The sequence below is a fragment of the Sciurus vulgaris genome (assembly GCF_902686455.1).
Source record: "Sciurus vulgaris genome assembly, chromosome: 1".
Lineage (NCBI taxonomy): Eukaryota > Metazoa > Chordata > Mammalia > Rodentia > Sciuridae > Sciurus > Sciurus vulgaris.
Genome location: NC_136461.1, coordinates 102,122,029 through 102,129,136, shown reverse-complemented (window position 1 = coordinate 102,129,136; position 7,108 = coordinate 102,122,029).

Below are 7,108 nucleotides of genomic sequence, written 5' to 3'. Positions count from 1 at the left end.
CCCTCACAACCGAATCACATAAAAATACAACCAATGCCCTTGATCCTTTTCTCTGTACATCTACTGCCCTATCCCTTTCTTATGTCCTCAGAGTCAAACTTCTTGGAAGAACTGTCCACGGTCACAGATTGGATTTCCTGCTGCAACCTCACGCCTCAATCCATTTCAGCCCAAGTCCACCTCCACTTCCCACCTAGGCTTTTAACATGAAGTTGCCAATGACCTTTAGGTCACCCAACAAATGCATATTTCAGTTTTGGCTTTAGTTGATTTCTTAGCAACCTTTGACATTCTATGACTCTCTTCCTTTTGGAAAAACGCTCTTTGATGACACTACATTTTTCTGAATTTCTTCTTGTATGTTTGACTACTTTCTCCAGCCAGTGAGGATGATTCTTGGTCCACAGTTAGGTGTTTAATAGATAAAAACAGAACCATGGTGAGTTGAGTGAAACAACTGTCACTCATGTAAAACTTTAAGGGGGTGCAAGAAACTCAGTACTTTTTAATGTAGAATTTTAAAAAATCCAATTAATGCAAAAATCTGCATTGGACAGAACATCAAAATTTTAAATGAAAACTGTGCTGTGCTGATTCAGAGCCTGAGGCAAAAGGAAAACTGTATGCCTCGATATACATGTGTTAATGCCTTTTTTAATGGCTAATTTGTTTCCTGAACATTAATGTGGTTGGAAAGCGGTTGAAAAATAGAAAAGTTTAAGTTTAAATATACTTTATTTTATCAAAAAGAAATTTATGATTTTACATCAAATTAAAGATTATTTAGATCATTACTTGGTCAAGAGAAAATTTAAAACATGGCAATTCTATTATCTTAATTGAAAACTGGGTAATCAAAGAAGTAGATTGGAAAATATTATTGATGAGTTTGTTTCCATTAAAACCAGGGTCACATCCTTCTTTTTGCCTCAGATACTGGTGTGGACCATCACAAAACTATTGGAACAATCATATTTTATTCTGTTTTTTACACTGAAGCTTAGACTCGTTTGCGACTATCCTATCAGCCTGATTAGAAATTTAACCTCTGTTATTTTTTGGTGTCCCAGCCTAGAGCTGGGTGAAGGTCTAGAAGCCATACTCATCATCAGGGCACTGAAAGAGACCTCTGATCACTGGCCATAGATTCTGTTATCTCCAGGATATGCTCACAGGTCCTTCAGGCCCAGAGATTCTGCTACATGTAAGGCCTCCAAAAGACCCTGAGATGCTAAGCCTAGGAACTCGAGCCTTGTGTGGGTTTTCCACAGTCCAAGATCCTTCTGCTCCCCTGACTGTCGAGCTTCTCTTTATCTTCTGGACATTTACCCAGAACTGTGTGTCTTAACTTCAGAATACTTTTACATTAGGCCCTGCCAAGATCCCTGAAGCCGGGAGTGATCAAACCAGGCTATCAGCTTAAAATGAGAGGAAAGGGAAAAATAAAAGTGAGAAAGAGCAAAAACTGATATTTCCTTGACCATCCTGCCACCTCAGCCTTTTCTGCTGCTCATCTTTCTTCCCCCTGGCCAGCCAGTGCAGGGGCTCCCCAAGGCCCCACTGCATATTCTCTCCCAGGCAAACCTCATCGCTTCCATGACTGTACTTTCCACCTCTAAGCCTGTGACCCCTGATTTGCTTCTTTGGTCCAGACCTATGCACTGAGTCCCAGAGCAATCTGTCCAATGGCTTGATACCCCCCACTTTCATTTGGACCTCTCTTAGAGACATCAAACTGAATATGCCTGATGCCCATGCTCACCATCTTCTTCCCATCAAGTCCTTTCCCAGTGCAGACAGAGAAGAGTCATGGATCTGGACACCTCCCACACCGATGTGTCCCTGCATTCTGCCCACCTCCCTTCTTCTGGAGTTCTCAACCCTGAACAGCAACACCTCTACTACCTTCATTCTAAGCTGCCACACTCTCTCATTTAGACTATTGTAAAAAAAACCTTGGGCTGGGGAGATAGCTCAGTTGGTAGAATGCTTGCCTTATAAGCACAAGGCCCTGGGTTCAATCCCCAGTACAATAAATAAATAAATAAATAAATAAATTAATTAAATAAAATAAAAAGAAGTCTTCTAACTGCTCCCCATCTGGTCCTCCTCCAGTCTCAACTTCACAATACCATCGGAGACAAATCCAAAAATGACACCTTCTGGCTTAACCTCTTCAAAGGCTTTCTGCTGCTCCTGGAAATAGACCAAATCAGGTGATGTTCCTGCTTGGTCCAGCCTCCTCCCACAGCTTACCTTGTTCCATCTTTATCCCCTTTGCTGCCTGAGCTTCAGCCACCCAGGAACATGAACACTCATTTCTCACATTTGTCATCACACACTATTCATTTTTAAGCCAATGTGACTGATGTCCATCTCTCTCTAGGATAGGTGCTCCATGAGAATAGGGACCATATGTCCCCAAGGCCTCACATAGAACCTCTGATATCATAGACAAATATTCATGGAAAAGGTAACACACATGTTACTTGTATTTGAGAGTTAAACCCCTTCTGAAGTTTAGAAGTATATATGTGAAGATGTCTGTCTTTCAATAACATTTATTGAGAATTATAGTGTTCCAGAACACTGTAATTGTTTTTTAAGTGCTTTACATATATTAACTCAGCTAATTTTCACTATAAGCCTAGGAGGTAGATGCTAATATTGTCTCCATTTTAAAGATGTTGAAAATAAAACAGAGAGAGCAAATAACTCAAATGGAAGACTCTAACTCCCAAATTAGGTGCTGGATCCTGTGTTTGTCTGGCAAAAAAAAAAAAAAAAAAAAAAAAAAAAAGATTACCAAGCAAAGTGTTAGGCACTGAAGTATTGTGAATAGGAATGGACCAGGACATCTTCAAAAGAGGAAAGCATTTTTAAAAAGGAAATTAACCAGGTGTGGTGATGCACGCCTGTGATCCCAGTAGCTCAGGAGACTGAGGCAGGAAGATGATGAGTTCAAAGCCAGCCTCAGCAAATTAGTGAGGCTCTAAGCAACTCAGTGAGACCCTGTCTCTAAATAAAATACAGAATAAGGCTGGGGATGTAGCTCAGTGGTTGAGTGCCCCTGCGTTCAATCCCCAGTACCCCCCCCCCCCCAAAAGGAAATTAATGTCCGTTAAAGTGCAATAGACACTGTGCCAAGAACATATCTCATTTACTAAATCCCCTTGAAATGGAGTAAGCAAGGTATTATTACCAACATTTCATAGTCAGGAAACAGACTGAGAGTTGGCATAACTGGTTGAATATTATAGGCAGTATATGAGCTAGAATTCAAACCTATGTCAGTAAGACCCTAAAGCCTGTGCTCTTGCCAGCATGTGAAGCTGCCTCTAGAAGAAGCTGAGAGTACTTCTTTCTATCCCACATTGATCAGTTGATTGATCTGCTGGTTTAGTGTACATAGAAGCACCTAGAAAACTTGTTGAAATCAGAGATTCCTGAGTTTGGTGTACAGTAATATCTCCAATTTTAAATAACCCCACTACTCCCTGGTGATTCTACTAGCTCCAAAACTTTAGTCCCATGGCCCCAGAATCTTAGTACTATCAGAATTACCTGAAGCAGTTGTTAAGCCAAAGATCATTGGGCTTAACTCCTCAAGTTTGTGATTTAGAAGGTCTGGGGTGTTAGAATTTTCATGTCTAATTCCTGAGTGACACAAGACCAGTTTTTGAGATCTGCTGACTATCCTAGGACAGGGCTTTGAGAAACACTCTATTAATTCTCCTTGAGGCCACCACCTTTGAGGAAATTTTCAAAATATGTATGCTTCTACTTTGCCATCTCTCCATACTCTCCTTTTGGGAAACTGGAAGATTGAAGATTCAGGGTCTGGAGAACACTAGCATGGGGCAAAATCATTCAGCAGCTTGAGATAGGGAATCTCTACTTTTAAAATGATTCAATGCTTGTACAAGACACCAGAATGTTGGAGGTCTCCAAGTAGAACTAATCCTGGATGAGAAAGAGCAAAGCAGTGCTATATTTTCCCCCTTTTCCTTCTCTAAGATTTAAAGGGGAACTCATTTTTGTCAAAATATGTGTGTATAAATATATATATATATATATAACTATATGTATCACACACATTTGTAAGTATATTTGATAAAATATACTTTTCATTTATTAGTTGAGAATTAAAGTCAGCATACTATAGTGAGTCATGCATACCCCTGCTTATAACAGTGCAATTCACAGCAGCCAATTTACAGAACCAGACTTGGTGCCCATCAACAGACTAATGGATAAAGAAAATGTGGTATGTATACACTATGGAATTTTATTCTGCCATAAAGAACAAAATTATGTCATTTGCAGGAAAATGGATGAAATTTGGGAGCATTATGTTGAACCAAGCAAGCCAGAATCAGAAAGTCAAGGAATGTATATTTTCTCTCATAAGTGGAAGCTAGAGAGAAAAAAGGGAAAGTGGGGGGATCTCATGAAAACAGAGACAAGTATAGTAGAGGAAGGGAACTGGGGGAGGGAGGAGGAGAAGGAAAGGGGAGGTGCTAGGATTAAAATGACCAGATTACATTATGCGCATGTACAAATACGTCACAATGAATCCCACTATTATGTGTAATCATAAAGCACCAAGAAAAATGAAAAACAACAAAGCCATTTAGCTTTGGGGAACTTTGGAAGACAGTGTCAGACATATCCAACTGAATACGAGAGGATATTTTAAACTGAAATAAAAAACTTTAGACTTTAACATTTTAAATTTAAAATTTTATGCTATTCCTTGGAAAATCATTTTGTCTTAGGTTGTCTAATGCTGTGTGAGACGCAGAAAGATGAAGCTGTGTGTGTGTGAGACTTGATTGGTGTCACAGTCCAAACTCAGCAAAGTGCACAAAGGAAGGAAACGGTCTAACGGATGGAGCTGCCATGATTCAGGGCCCATTCACTTGATGATTTTCTGAGATATGCTAGGTAATCTTTCCAGCGTATGTGATCTATGAAGATATTTTCCATGAAGGTATTTGGCAAATGAGTTTTTGACAAAATGTACTTCCAGACTTCAGTATCTTCAGAAATAATTCAGTCCTTTCAGACTTTAGAATTAAATAAAAGATTTATGTTCCTTATCAGCATCCATGAGGACAGCTATCAACATTTCATCCTGACAAACCTTTACAAAGATCAATGTGTCCAATGGAGCTTCCTCTTCTGGCCCTTTGAAGTTTCATTTCAAGTCATAAACCCACATTACTCCTGAACTCCACTTGACTATCATAATGAGCACACATCTGAATTCTGAATTCTTGTATATGCTTTGTTGACTGAAAAGCAACTCAACTTCATTTATTTTCCCGTTCTCTTTTTACTACTTCCAACTTAAAGACAAATAAATAACTCTTCTTTCCTACAGCTATCTACAGGAAGTGAATATTTTTAAATTACCAAATCAAATGTCTTGCTGCGTAAGGAATTGTTTTTGCAGGCTCTTGATGATTAAGACTTTTGAGAATGCCAATGGGCATTACTGAGTTTTGTTATTGTTTTTGCTATTAAAATAGACCCAAGCAACCTCAGGCAAATTTGAGATGTATGGGAAAGAGCTCTACCCTACTAAGTGTGAGGTTAACTTAACTCCTTTAGTTATGGAGGAAGTAGTTGAAGGTCCAGTTGCCAGGCACATTGGCTCTGGAACCAGACAATACAGGTTCAGTTCTGGCTCCACAGTCAGTAATTGTGTGACCTGGTACAAATCTCTCAGTGTCTCTGTATCTCATCTGTAAAACTGGATTTTAACAGTACCTACTTCAAAGGGTTATTCTGAGGATTTTGTGTAAATGACACTTACAACAATGCCTTAAGTATAATCAATGTTCAATAAGTATCAGTTGTGGTTGTATTGCTATTATAATTATTCTTGAAAAGTCCGTATAATGTTATCACAGAATTGAGAAGCAATTTGATTCTAAAGAATAAGCATTAACAATGATTTGATTACTGGAAAAATGTCATTATTGCCTATTTAAAGAAAAACACAATAGTTATCAGTTTATTTTATTCTGTATTAAAATGAAAAAATTCCTTCCTGAAGAAAGCTATTTATTGCTGAGAAATATTACAAGTGTTATAAAATGTGTAGTATACACAATATAGCTTGAAAATATTCCTTAAAGAAAACAAATCCTAGGTGTTAGTTATGAACAGAAGTCATTAAGTTACTACCTTGAGACATTTGCTGAGAGGAAATCACAATTATATAATCAAGCATAATGAATGCATATTCATTTACTTAAACTGCAACTTGTTCTAGAAAGGAACAGAGCCTGCTAAAATGAGTGAATCAGAGGAAAACATAAAGAAATCTTCTAATGTAGTAGGCTGGCCTCTCAACACACAGAGGATACATTGTAAAAAATTGTCACAAAGAAGTACAAATAAATAAGAGTAGAAAATGTTCTTTCAATATTTTATTACTGACACCTTTTCTGTCTTGAAATATCAAAGTTTTATTTTTTAAGTCTTTTCCACCCATCATTCCTCATCTCCAATCAGAGCCCTGACCTATTTGGATTCAGATTTGCAGTATTTCTTGGATCTACATCTTTTTCCTAAATTTGTTCTAATAGGTTATACATGACAATAGAGTGCATTTTGACACATTGTGCACAAATGGAGCATACCTTCTCATTTTTCTGACTGTACATGGTATTGAGTCACACTAGTAGTGTAATCATACATGTATATAGGGTTATAATTTCTGTCTCATTCTACTGTCCTTCCCATCCCCACCACCCCATACTTCCCTCACTCCCCTCTGCACAATCCAGTTCCTTCATTCTTCCCTACCCACCACCCCATTATGGATCAGCATCTGCTTATCAGAGAAAACATTCAGCTTTTGGTTTTGTGAAACTGGCTTATTTCACTAGGCATGCTATTCTCTAGTTCCTCCATTTACCTGCAAATGCCATAATTTCATCCTTCTTTAAGGCTGAGTAATATTACATTGTGTATACGTACCACATTTTATTTATCTATTCATCTGTTGAAGGACATCTAGTTTGGTTCCATAGTTTAGCTATTATGAATTGAACTGCTGTAAACATTGATGTGGCTGCATCACTGTAGCATGCTG